This window comes from Orcinus orca, chromosome 3 (assembly GCF_937001465.1).
Source record: "Orcinus orca chromosome 3, mOrcOrc1.1, whole genome shotgun sequence".
NCBI classification, from domain to species: domain Eukaryota; kingdom Metazoa; phylum Chordata; class Mammalia; order Artiodactyla; family Delphinidae; genus Orcinus; species Orcinus orca.
In genome coordinates this window covers 72,578,608-72,592,399 of record NC_064561.1, presented here as the reverse complement: position 1 = coordinate 72,592,399, position 13,792 = coordinate 72,578,608, and the positions used below count along the sequence as shown (strand labels likewise).

At 54.4% G+C, this 13,792-nt stretch overlaps 1 long non-coding RNA gene across 4 annotated transcripts in view; it reads left to right on the top strand.

Moving 5' to 3' along the window:
* The window catches only part of LOC117197562 (uncharacterized), a 213,941-nt gene that overhangs the window by 32,420 nt on the left and 167,729 nt on the right, over nucleotides 1–13,792 (top strand). For all 4 annotated transcript variants that reach the window (XR_007476700.1, XR_007476701.1, XR_007476702.1 and 1 more), the window contains exon 2: nucleotides 1,884–1,975. This is a non-coding gene — a long non-coding RNA (uncharacterized LOC117197562). The remainder of the gene's footprint in view (nucleotides 1–1,883; nucleotides 1,976–13,792) is intronic.

The following is a 13,792-nucleotide window of genomic DNA, read 5'->3' as shown; positions in this document are numbered from 1 at the left end:
GTACTGTTCCAGGTAGCAGGATGCAAGAAGAGATGAAGAGGCAAAGGGCACACTCCAGTGCTCTCTTAAAAAAGGTTCCTGGAGGCTGGCATGTGTCACTTTTGCCTACATTCCATTGGCCAGAACTTAGTCACATGACACATCTAGCTGCAATGGAGGCTGGGAAATGTAGTTTTTCTCTTGACTATTTACCGAGCTAAAAATTCTGTTACTGTGGGAGAAGAAAAGACACCTGGCAGTCTCTACCACAGACATATGACACAAGGAGGTGGTGGTGGGGATTGGAGAGGTTTCTTGGAGAGGGTGGCACCTGAGGTGTCTTAAAAGATGAACTGGGGCTGGCCATTCTCAGAGGAGGGGGAAGGACCTTCCAGACAGAGGGGACTGAAATGCAGAGCACAGTGTTGAAATACAGCAGCATACTTACGCTTGTGTGCACAGGTGTGTGTGTGTGTACCTGGAGGGCAAAGTCAGGAGCTGGTGCTAGAAAGATAGAAAGTCTCAAGTCGTGTGCCTGTGCACCTCAGAAAAATGGCATTTTGGCTTTATCGCCAAGCGCAGTGTGGAGTCTGAACTGCACTGGAATGTAGTTCAGTTTCTAAGCTGAAATGCTGAGGAAGTCAAATCTACAAGGGAAGATGAGAGGGAGAGGAAGAGAGAGGAGAGGAGGAGGCCTTTGAGGTTCCTGGGATGGTGAGTGGTAGGCGGAAGAGGACCAGGCTGGAGTCAGGAGGGGGAGACTGGGTTCACTTGGTTGAATATGAGGAAGTTAGCCAGGGGTGTAGAGAGCAGTGGGGGTGGAAGAGCGTCCAGGGAAGGGAGGGTACAGGAGCTGGCCAGAGAGAAGGCCGGAGACTGAGTTTGGGTTGTGTGTGTGTTTGTGGCAGTGTGTGAGTATGTGGGCATGAGTGTGTGTGAATGTATGAGTGAGGTTCAGCGGTGGAGCAGTCACAGACAACGACCCCCTCTAGAGTGTGGCGATGAGGGGCACAACTCACGTGGCAAGAGGTGAAGGTCCCTTGGAATCCCTTAGGCAGGCCTGGAGCTGTGAACAGCAATTGGGTGTGAAGGCTGGTCGTCCTCCCAGGCATTGAGATCTTCCGAGGCAAGGTGGTTGGAGTATCACACGAATCAAGAACTAGCCGCTCTGTTATTACGGTGACTGTTACCATCCTTGTCATCGTTGTCGGGTAGCTGGGGTGAGGGATGTGTGTGTGGCATCTGGCGGCTTAGAGAGCTATTGCTTCACGTGTTTGCTCCTAGATATGGAAACACGTCCCTGGGCAGATCAAGGACGGGAGCCAGGCCTGCTCCAGGCCACAGTCATGCGCTGTGGGTCAAGGTGCCAGTGCCTGTGATCCAGTGGGGTGTGGGTCGCTAGGAGACCGGGCAGGCCTCTGCCTGGCGGAAAGCTCCCTGCATGGTGGACTGGGCGCTGGGGCCTGCTCTGCCGGTGCCCCAGGGATAATAAGGACTTCAGAAAGGACAGCCCTGACTCAGGGCTGAAAGAGGCTTTAGTTTCTTGTTTGGCGGCTTAAAAAAAGGCAAATAGAAGCTTTTCTCCTATGGGGATCAGTGTGAATCCCAGAAAATCCCATTATTTTCCTTTGAGATCAGTGGCCTGCTCTTGAGGGCTTTCTCTTCCCCAAGGCAACAGCCCTTTCCTTGCTCTGTGTGAGTATCCTGCCCCTGTGTGGCCCCAGAATGGGCTGAGGTAAGGCGGGGGAGAGAAGGGGGCACAGGTGAGCCCCAGCTTACAGCTGTTTCCTCCTGCTGGCTACCCATCTCTTATTCCAATCTGATCCCTCCCCACCCCTAAGAGCAAGGGAGGGGGTGGGCCAACAAAGCCACTAGAAAAATGATTTTATGTTCTTCTCTTCCAGGAAGCCATTTATGACCCCAGATGCCTGAGATGTCCTGCTTCTCTAGACTGCTGCTTCGTATGGGGTCTGCACCAGGGTTGTCTAAAATTATAGTGAGTATGACGCATTGCATTATGGAAGGATGATCATGATGGTGATAGATGACAAGTATGAGCCTTTACCATGGTGCCTGGTACCAGGCTAAGCTCCTTTAATGTGTCCAACAACTCAGTGAAGAAGGTGTTATTACTATCCCCACTTTACAGATGAGGAGACTGAGGCATGGAGAGGCCAAGTGTATTAGTCAACACAGGCTGCCATACAAAATATCATTGACTGAGAGGCTTATGCAACAGAAGTTTATTTTCTCACAATTCTGGAAGCTGGAGGTCTGAGATTAAGGTGTTGGCATGGTCGGGTCCTAGCAAGAGCTCTTCTCCTGGCTTGCAGACAGCTGCCTTCTGGCTGGGTCATCACGTGGCAGAGAGACAGACAGAGAGAGACAGAGATATTATTCTCTCCTCCTCTGATAAGGCCACCAAACCCATCGGAGTAGAACCCCACCCTTATGACCTCACTTAACCTTAATTACCTCCTAAAAGCCCTATCTCCAGATACAGTCAAGTTGGAGGTTAGAGCTCTAACATATGAATCTTGGGACATTTGAATCTTGGGGGTGGGGCTGACACAATTCAGTTCTTAGCACCAAGTCACTCATCCATGGGCATGCATGGTAAGTGATAGAGCACTGCCACGTCCAGAGGAAAGTAAGGAATCTACTCTGCACTCTTAAATTTTCTGAGAAGTTGCCCCTATCGGGCATTCCATTCAGATAAAAAAAAAAAAACCAGTTTAACTTTTCCAAAAAGAAAATCTATCAAGCCCGCCTGAGCACTTATCCAAATTGGTCACCAAGAGCCAGCCACACATCCAATAACTAGCCAGGGGCCTCCTTTCCAAAGTCTTCATCCAAACCTGCCCATCCTGGGTTCGTGTCTCTGGCTGTGTGCTGAGCCAGGGACCAGGGCAATACCCACCACAGTGGAGACCACTCCTGAGGGCTTGCTTGCCGCGTGCAGACCCCGTGCCAGATGTTTTCGCAAGCACCTAGCCTCTACAAGAATCCTCACCATTTGACAGGCGAGGAAGCAGAGTCCAGAGCAAGGTTAGGTATCCTACCTTGTGAGTGCAGCGCCAAGACTGGAACCGGGGGTCTGTTTGACTCCCGGGCTCACTCTGCGATCCACCAGGTCCCAGGCATAGTTTGGCAACATACCCTATGCAGCCTGGACATTTTTCCCTGCTGGCTGCTTCTCAGTGCTGCTCCCAGAAAGGGCCAATTTCTTTGAAGTGACTTCTAAATAGGTGAGGTGTTGGTGATCGCCCTTTCCCGTCCTGTCTAATTCAGGCGAATACTGACGGGGGTACGAGACGCACAAGCCCTGCTTTCTGGAGCCCCCATTTGACTCTTAAGACACTCACATACAAAAGCACGTGGACACACAGTAGCTGCAAGGAGGTCTTTTGGAGATGTGCTCTAATGAATAGAGAAGAAGGATCTTTCATTAGCATAACAAGAGTTCGCAATGAAATAGGTGCTCCAGAGAGCACTTGAAAGTTGTTTGTTCTTTCAAGTAGGCTAAAAGTCCCCAGCTCTGCGGAGCCCTCTTCAGCCTGGACCTCTCCTGGAGGAGTCTGCTATAGGCCTTTGGGATTTTTAAACCCAGCTTCTTTCCCCCGAGTCCTGGGAGCATTTTGCACATCCCAGCAGTGGGCTTTGGTCTGGGGAATGTGGACAGAGCGGTCCTCATGGGAGACTGGGCCTGGGCCAGCTCTTCCCTCCTGCAGCAATTATCCTACTGGGGATGGCTGCCTTTCTCCCTCCGGGGTTCCCTTCACTGGGGCAAGGCTGATCGGCTTAAAGGGGCTCTGTCCCTACTGGGCCTCTTGGCCTCTCTGTCCCCCCAGGTGGCCTCCGTGGAGACTGATGCCAGATTTGTACTCACTTAGCCTGGGAGAAGGAGTTGAGGCCAAGAGGGGACTGATGGCCAGAGATCAAAGGTTAAGAGGGGTTAAGCCTTCACCCTAGAAGGTCACCCATCAGCCCTGAGACAAGTATCTCACCAGTATTTTCCTGAAACCTAGAGCAGAGGTAGGCCTGCAGGGAATGACCATTCATTTACTAAGGAAGCACCATCTTCCTGGTGTGGATGGTCCATGGCCCAGCTTCTCATTATTAACTCTCTGGCTCTGATTTTGGACAAGTCACTGCCTCTTTGGCCCTCCCTTTCCCCATCTTTCCAATAAGGAGCTTGGACTTGATTGACAGTCAACGGCAGATGGTTCATTGTCTTGAAACATTCGAGTCCTAAAATGTAATTTCTGCTCTTAGGCAGTGAGAGGAAGTTAGGCGAGGCAAGGTGGATAAGAGGGGAGATGGTTGGCCCTGACCAGCATTCTTGCAGGGGCTATAACATGTTTTCCCGGGGATCTCAATGATCAAGGTAGACCCTGCTAGACTCTGATGGAGAAATGAGGGAGATGAGCCCCAAGCGGAGTCTCAGCCTCTCCCACCTGCCCATCTGGATGGCTCTGATTCAGAGGGGCCGGAGTCCATCAGGTCCCACTAGTGAGGTGAGATCAAAGCATTAGGGGGCTGGTTTGTCCTGAGAACACGGAGAAGTCCCTCCAGTGGGGGTGTGGGGATATTCTTGCCTCTGACCAGTTAGGCACAGCACCAAGGTGTACCTATCAGGAAGGTTGTATCCTTGCCACCTGTGCAGGCCCAGAGGTGGTGTGGGGGACTGTAGTAAGCACCGAGTAGGCCACACTTGTGATGAGCGCCCTGGGGGCAAGACACGGAGGAGAAGGAAATGAAGGGAAGATAAAGAACTCCATGGGTCCCTCCCCTCAAGGGCCTTTCTGTCCCCATTCCAAGGAGTGCTCACACCTCCTCTCCAGGGTGCTTGGGTCCAGGCCTCAGGCTCCTCCAGGCCTGCCCTCTCCCATCTTGGTGGGTAGGAGGGAAGCAGCTGGCCTGAGGTAGGGCACCAGCTTTGGACAGAGGGATGACCAGGGGCCTGGTGGGCTTCACAGCACGGCTCTGGAGGCAGGAGGATTGGGGACCAATCCCAGGCTCATCACTGGTTGTGAAACTTGGGCAGGTCACTCAGCTTTTCTGGGCTGCTCTGTGTGCTCTCCATGTCTACACTGGGGTAATAATGAAGTGTCAATGAGGTAAGCATGGGAAAGCACTTAGGCAGTGTCTGCAACATGATGAGTCCTCCATAGAGCATTATAAAAATACCAAGGAGGGCTTCCCTGGTGGCGCAGTGGTTGAGAGTCCGCCTGCTGATGCAGGGGACACAGGTTCGTGGCCCAGTCCGGGAGGATCCCACGTGCCGTGGAGCGGCTGGGCCCGTGAGCCATGGACTCTGAGCCTGCGTGTCCGGAGCCTCTGCTCCTCAGCGGGAGAGGCCGCAACAGTGAGAGGCCCGCGTACCGCAAAAAAAAAAAAAAATACCAAGGAGAAGAGAGGATGGCACATTGGGGGTGATGTTCAAAGTTCTTGGCAAAGTCCCTTTCCAGCCCAGGGTGGGAGGAGGGGATGAGAATCCCAATGGTGAATGCTAACAATTGCTGACACTTGTGGAGTGGCTACACCCGTGCAGGTGACAAATACTTTTTATGGCATTTACTCCTATGGACAGCACCACAGAGGGCCGCTGCTACTATCTCCATTTTACAAATGAGCCCACTGAGGTCAGAGGTGGGGCTGGGTTTGAGCCAGATCTTGGTTTCAGAGCCTGAGCTTTTCATCGAAAGCTCCCGTGACTGTAAAATAGGCCTCCTCTGCGATCTCAGGCCATTTCAGAAAGTGATTTGGGACCAGGCAGAGAAGAGGGATGCTACTGTCTCCTTGGTCCTGTGGGGAGGGGTATAGAAAGGGAAGCCCACTTGACCTTCTCCCAGAGGAGGGGACCTGAGTCTTCCCAGATTCTAGGGGCTGGGGCAGGAGGCTGGGAAGGGGTGTGGCTGCGCCATGTTCTAGGCTCCCCTGGCCTTGGGCCCTGGGCATGATGCTTCCCAAGAGTCAGAAGACTGTACCCTAATCCCCATTATATTCTTCTCTGGAGAAGGGTGGGAGGAGATGAGGAAAGCCTGCATCCCCAGGAGAGGAAATAGGAGATGTGAAAACGGATTTTAAAGGCAGAAGGAGATGTTACTCTGATGGCTTGGTTCCTGGCTGTGTTCCGTCCAGGACACAAAGAGGGTCCCAGGACTCAGCAAGGCCCAGCACACGAACCAGAGAAAGTGGATCCAGTGGCTGGATTGAGCAGCATCCCTGATGAAGTCTTTTGAGACAGAGTGGGTGGAGGTGGGCCCATGCTGTGCCCTCTCCCAGTGGGGCTCGTCAACCCCCCTCCCCAGCAGTGAGGGATGTGGCAACCAGGGACAGATGGCAGTCCCCAGAGAGAGAAATGGGAAGAGAGTAGAAAGCTCTACTTCATTGAAGAGATAGGGGTCAGGCTGGGAGCAAATCTCACCAAGAACGAAACTTCCCTCCCTGGCATTTCTCTCACTGGAGGCCTTGCCAGAAAGGGCAAATGGTTGTGTGCTAGGGCCGGGGGTGGCAGAGCTGTTTCATCCTGGGTGACCTCACACTGTCCCAACTGTGAAATGCAGGTAGTGCCACTGCCCACCCCCAGGCATCCTCCGGGACACCTCCAGGGACATCCAGTGGGCCTCGCCCAGCACAGAGGTGGCCCTTTCTTGCCCACTTCTCTCCCCATTCACTGTCCACAAAACTTTTCAGGAATCTGTTACTGTTATTATGAGGATATTGAGACCCAGAAAAGGGAAGAGATTTTTCTTACTGTTATTCTTGACCCTAAATCAGGAGCTTTAAGAAGTGAATCGGGTTGGGTGATAAGTGTGGGGAGTAGTGGGTGGTGTTTTTTTGCCTTGGGGGATTTGATAACAAAGCAAGGAGACTGGATGACACTTGACTTAGATGATGCTGGTTGCTGGGCTGGTCCTGGATCTACAGTCTTTAAACAAAAAAAGCCTTCAATTAGCTCTAGTGAGTTACTGCAAGCTGTCCCTTGAAGCAGTGCTCCGAGACCAGCACTAGTCTCCCCTCTCCTCTAAGAGCCCAGGGTATTTCTCCTCATACTTCAGAGCCAGTCTCTGGGAAGTCCTCCTCTTCCTGAAGCCCTGGACCCTGAGGCCTCTGCAGACTGGTCTCTCTATGCCCCTCCTTCTCCAAACTGCCCCATCCTCTCCAAGGGCCGAAACTCAGAACTGGGTGGAAGGAAGGACCACCAGCCAGAGACCACAGGCTCATCCCTGCCTGGTCTTTGATAGGCAGAGTGACCAGACAAGTCCCTGCCCTGCTTCCAGGGTCTCCAGCTGCACTGAAGGGGTCCGGGTCAGTCTGCCTGAGAGGATGGGGGTGGGGGTGAGGTGAGGTGCAAGGCAAGGCCAGGTACCCCAGTCACAGAATAAATAGGGACCTATCAGCTTTGGGGTCCATCCTGGCTCCCCTGCGGGAGTTTAGAAGGAAACCTTTAATTTAAGCCTGTAAAAATTCTCCCTGAGCCCCACCCCACGTCCTATCAAAGATAAAAAATGCCTCCAGATCCTATATTAAATTTAACTTTTATAGAGCTACACGAGTTGTAGTTGATTTACACTTGACTAACAATGTTGTCGTATCACCGACAATTAATTAAATGTTTATTAATATCAGTCTGCTGGGGGTTTGCTGTTGTTCTGTATTTTAGAGTTAGGGATTTTTGGCCCCCAAGTTTCAAACATATCCTTAGAGCCCGTGAAAAAGCCCAAGGCTTTGTGCGTCTGTTTTGTGGGGTTGTGGCTGCAGGTCGGAGGGTGGCGGGGGACGGCCTGTCCCCCTCCGCCAGCCTCCGCAGACCCTTCGGGAGGCGCCAGATTGTGTGGGCGGCGTCGCCTGGGGATGGTGGGATGTGGCTCCCACCCGGCTGGGGGCAGCCTCGCCAGGGAAGCTCGGCCAGAGCGGCCCCCTCCTCTCCCGCAGGCTGGGGAAGAGGCCGCCGAGAGCTCTCCAATTGGAGAGCCTTTCATCTCTTTGTTTTTACAGTGATTAACCCATCCGAGCGCGCTGCGAGCGTGGCTCTAGGCAGCGCGGGGGGAGGGGAGCGGAGGGCAGGGCCGAGAAGGGAGGGAGGGGCTCTGGTCTTTGTCGCTTTCAGGGAACTCTGCTGCCATAGCAATGGGGCTTTCTAAGGTCGGACTTTCATTCGATTCCATTGAAGAGCCTGTCTGCTCAGTCTCGCGAGTGGAGAGGGCGTTCCGGTTTCTCCAGCCTTGCCCGCGCCCCTCACCCTTGGTGGGGGGGGTGGAGGGGAGGGCGCAGCCGGTGTTAGATCGAAGGACCTGCAGCGGGAGGCGGGGAGCGCGGGCGGATTGGGGAAAGGCGGGGATGCTGGGGAGCCGAGGGCCTGATTTCGGGCACACACTACCCTTCCCCGGGTCCTTATAGGTGGGAGACTAGTCTCGCGCGCCTGCGCCCCCGGGAGCCCCTTCCTCTCAAGGGGCGTCGGGGTTGGAGCTGGGCGAGCTGTACAGCCCCTGTTCAGTCAGAGGAAGGCAGGGGCACCTGCCGGTCGCTCCACCTCTGCATGCATTTCACACTTTCTATCCTGTTAGGCGTCCGCACTCCTATGCCCATGCGGACTTTTTCCCCTCTGGTTTTTAATGTTATGTGGATTTAATCTAGTTAGACGATTTTCTGCTTAAAATTGCATTGTTAACAGCAATTGTTTAAAAGTGGGCCGAGAGCGAGGGCGCCCAATCTTTGAACCGGGCGGGTTTTGCGTGCCTCTGCTCGGCGCAGGACAGGACAGCAGCCTGCGCGGAGCTGAGCGGGGCGGGGGAGGCCGACACAAAACAATCCTCAGGCGTTCTCGCTCCGGAGCCTTCAGGGCCTTTTCCCCAAGCGCAAACAGATGCAAATGTCTCTGCAAACATCGCACAAAGCTATTCAAAAAGAGGCTGCTTCTTCAGCCCTCAATAGCCCTTTAAACCCAGTCCAATTGCTTCCAAGTAGAGGTAAAAGGTCTGCACGCATTTTTTCGCTTTGGCTGGAAGGGGGGCGGAGGAGGCGAGAGCCTTCGGAAGCGGGAGGCTGAGGGCTGCTCTGGTTCAGCGACTTGTGCCATCAACCCCAGCTGCCGCGCACGGAAGACGGGCTGGAGGGTGCAGTGGCTCTGGGGACGCCTCACCTCGGGCGCGGTTCTGATCGCGATGCTGCCGAAGCCGGTGCCGTGGGGATGCGGCTCCCGAAAGGCCGCCGGTCCTTTCAGGCCCACAAAGGCCGGGCTAAATCGCGGCGCGCACAATAGCATGAAAGGGCGCGCTCGGGCCGTTTGGGAACAAAGTGGCATCACACTGCTCCGAGGGGACTCAAAAGCTTTTAACTAGTACGCACGGTGGCGTCGCCGCGCCCTTTGTGCGCTCCGCGAGGAGGTGAGAACTGCGTGCACCCTGCCGGCCCCTGTGCGTACGGAGACTCTGGCGTTCAGCTTCCTTCGGAGACCCAGGGCCAGCCGCCAGGCGTACGGCCTGGCATTTCCTTCTCACCTGGGTAGCAGAAGCGCGCGGGCATGCCGGCGCAGTCCTTGGTTCGCCCGGAACCCCTGCGTCCTGAGCGACCGCGTGGGCCTCGCGACTCTAGAGGCTCCGGCGCTTCCTGACCCTGCGGAAGACCTTGTCGGGATCTCCAGACCGCAGGCGGGCGGAGTAAGGAGGGCCACCAAACGACGCCAGCCTAGGTGCGGGCTCTGCCGCTGGTCCCCAGCATGTGGCTAAGCAGCCAACGCCTCCAGTCTGGGGCTGGCCCTTCCGTCCCATGCAAAGCCCGAGAACTGTGCTCTGGGCGCGCGAGGCAGCTGAGTGCAGGGCGGACAAACGTGTTGGCTGAGCCCGGAATGGCCCCTTCCTTTTTCACCCTCCTCCTTGCGCTGTGTGTACTACTTCCATACTACACATTTGCTGAGGCCGGCGTTTCTGGGGGGGGGGGAGGTGGGAGAAGGGGTGCCTACCCTCACCTAACTTCCGGCCTGGTAGCCTCAGGGACAGAAATCAAACTATACATTAGATATAGCCCCAGAGATCCATCAGCCCTTCATACCTCAAGGGAAGTCCCTGTAATCCAGTTGCTGAGGTAATGATTGCCTCACTGAAGGATAGGGAAACTCTGGGCGTCAGGGGCAAGCCAGGAGATGTATAGTCTGCAGTCATCTCTGATCCGGATGAGTCCCTAAGCTTTACCATGAGGTCAGGAGCCATAGTTCACTCCTCACAGGATATGGCCCTTGAGACAGGATCCCCAAGTGTCTGCAGAGTGAATGAGTTGTCTAGGCAGGGAAATCTCCCTCGTGCCCAGGTGTGAGAGACTTTGGAGCCTTGGGTGCCTGGGAAGGAGAAGCCCTCCTTTGACGGAACCCCACTCCAGCCCTCTGTTTCCCGACTCCCTTCTCCCACCATGATGTCACTTTCACTTGTCATCATTTGCTGTATCACACCTGAGCTGTCATTTTCAGACCTATGTGCCTAACACAAGTCATGGCATGAAAGGACGTAGTAGATCCCAGCTCCAGATGTAATGCAACGGCTCATCTCCTGGAGCAGGAGTCTTGAGTGTGGCCACAGTCCTTTCCACCACCTCAAACACCTTGGGGCCCCTTTAATGCCCAAAAAGAGGGCTCGCAGCGACTGCTTACCCGGATCATAGGCTGGGTAATGTTGGCCACCGCTAATTACTGAGGCTTACTTTGTGTGACCTCCTTTAATGTCAAAGGTACCAACCCAATGAGGTGGTACCGGCGGTTATCCCAGCTTACAGATGAGAACTTCCAGGCTCAGAGTTGCTATCTCTCATCAAACAGTGGCAGAGCCAGAATTCGAACCCTGGCAGTTGACACCAAATGCTAGGCTCTGTTATGAGTTACAAACCCAACTTCTTTCTTCTCTAACTCCACCCCCAGCCTTGGTACTGGAGACCTTTCCTCCGGGCTGGGGGGACGCAGCCGTGCCTCCCCAGAGGCGCATCCGGGTCGCCTTGGGCAGGTGCAGGGCCGGGCGGGCGCGTGGGGCGGGGCGGGGGCGTTATCTCCTGACCGATGGCCGTCGGCACATCTGTTTATCTCTGAAGCCGCGCTGGATTGGATTTCTCGATGTTTATCTCCCTCCGAGGAGCAGCGCGCTGGGGCCGCGGAGAGCGCAGCTGCGGACCCGGTGTGACTGACAGATCCAGAGCTGGGCCTCCCGCCCCTGTTGGGTCTGGGTGGGGGCCGCCCTGTGCCCACCGCTCACCCTGATCTGAGAGGGCTGCAGGTGAGCAGTGCAGGCGGCCAGGTGCTTCAGGGTTCCGTGGTCTGCCAGAGCGCAGGCAGGCCAGAACTCCCCCTCATTAGGGACCACTTAACTAGGCCAGAGAGCGGGCAGTGTTGATTTAGTGACACAGATGGGAGCAGGGGGTGGGGAGAGGGGGCGGTGAAAAACTGGATGAAATCCTAATAAGTCCATTTCCTAACCTGTCAGGAAGTCAGCCTTGGGAACCCAGGGAAGGCCCTCGGAAGTGCCCTCTGCTCCCAAGAATGCCTGGGGCCGAGGATGGAGGGAGCTTTGGCTAGAGGGGCTGTGAGGCCACAAGTACTTCCAAGTGGAGCCACTCCAGGAGGCTGCAGAAGTCAGGGAAACTAAGATTGAAATGTTTTCCTAAGTTTCCTGGCCACACACACTACGCAAACCAGGTCACCTCCCTTGCTCTTTGCTGTCATTGCAGTTTGCATCTATGTGTACGTTCATGGTATGATTACGGGACTGATGAAACTCGGTTCCTGGGGGCAGGGGTGGGGTCAGTGGTGAGGCACCTAAACCGGGGAGCAGCATGGAGTAGGCGTTTAGGAAACTTGTTGATGGGCCTGAGTACTGACCCTTGGAGAGGCTGGCTGACCTCAGGTGCTGTGACTGTTGTTTAAAAGGCCTCTAGGACCATGAGAGAAGCCATGTGGGTTTGGGTCTTTTTCACATCAAGCCACCACTTGGTGCCCATGTGGCCTGGCTGATTTACATGAATGCCAGCACATGCTGGTGACTTCAATTCCCTTGCCCCAGTGGCTGCCCAGCCGATGTGATTTGTCTCTCTAAAGCTTTCATCCCAATTCCCTCACTTCATCCGCCACTCATCTCCCCATTTTCACTGTCCAGCCCTCTTCAGAGGGGGATTGCTGGGTGCACCTTGTGCTACTAATGTTGGGGACGGAGAGCACATCTGTTATAGCCAATACCCACCCCTTGCAGCAGTGGTCTGGGATCTGGAGCGGACAAGAGATAGGACACTCAGGGACGGTCCGGGCAGTGCATGCTCTATCTACGCCACTGGCTAAGGACTCAGAGTCTACAGAGGGATCACTGGCTGGTCTGATGCACATGTTGGCCTGGCTCTGTAGATGACCCTGTATCGTCCAGATACATCTGGATTTGTCATTTCACCCACACTATATCAAGCTGGTTAGTGACAATAACCCTAAAATAAACTGAAGTGTTGTTTTGATGGGCTAATGGATATAGGGTGGCCCAACATGAGACAAATGTCCTTTGGCAGACTGGGCAGTGACTCTCTGAGCTGGAGGGCCAATGGGTTATTCCAGAGTGCCAGGAAGTAGCGATAGAAGTGTCCTAGCCCCTGAACTGGAAGGACTGTCTGATGGCAGGTGGGGTGAGAGTGGTCTGCACCTGTTGTCATGTTGGTTTCCTCACTTTTTATGCTGCCCCATAGAAGCACAGTATGGGTGTTCTGGACCTTAATCAGATCAGAAACCACAGCTTGCGTGGAGAGCCACCAGTAGCAGAAAAGCAGGGGTCATACAGCGATGCATGAGACAGCCCAAGACTGCCGAGGGTGTTTCTGCTGAGTGCTTACCTCTGTCTTCCATGAGCCACCCAAGACTTGGACCCCATTCTCCGTAACCAGGAGCTCTGCTGGGAGATCTGTGGGGCAGGGCGGGCCTCACCAGCACCCTATTTCTTGCCAGTAAGTCAGGGTCAGGCTATGATAACAGAATGTCTGTTTCAAGACATGACTAGGTTTGGCTGATCCAGGCTTCAAGATATGATTGTTTCCCTTTTGTGAGTTGGAGCGGGGACTGCTAGCAGTCACCATTCGACTTGGTATCCACCAAGGCAGAGGCCAAGGCAGGCACGGGGAGATCCTGGTCTTCCCAATCAACTCGGACAGGTGGAACTTAATCCTTTATTTCTGAAACAAATCTTTACATCCCTGAAGAGACCCTAAGGGCCTCTAATCATGAGGGGGCTTAAAAGGTTTTCCCTCTGAGAACCAGGTCATGAACATCTTGAGGTGGAGAGTTAGGAATGGGAGGAATTTAACCACCCAGAATTGTTGGCCAGCTGCCAGGGGAGCACCCTGGAGCCTCTTTCGGGAAACAGACTTTATGTGTGCTGGAAGAGGGGCTTGGGATATGCCTAAGGAGTGGGCGCAGACCCTCTCTGTCCTCTGGAGCCTTGAGAATATTTGCTTCTAGAGAAAGATGCATGGAGATTGTCCTGGGCACCGTTCCCAGCCCTATGGGACAGCTGAAGGCAGGGCATGTACAAAGCCCCCCGGGGGTGTCCTGGAGAATCCCGGCAGAGGCTCCTCACCCTGTTGTTGGATCAGCAGCTCTCCCCACGCCACTGGGTCACCTCCATTATTTAGGCCGCAGTGTTGGTCTGGCTTCTGCGGCTCCCTGTTCCCCTTCCCATTGTAACAGACTCCTATCTGACCAAATCCTTTCAGTCAGAATAGGAAGACAAACGCTGGCCCTCTAAGGAAAGAGCTTCTCTTTCTAAATATTTACGCTGTTGCTGTGAATCATGAAGAC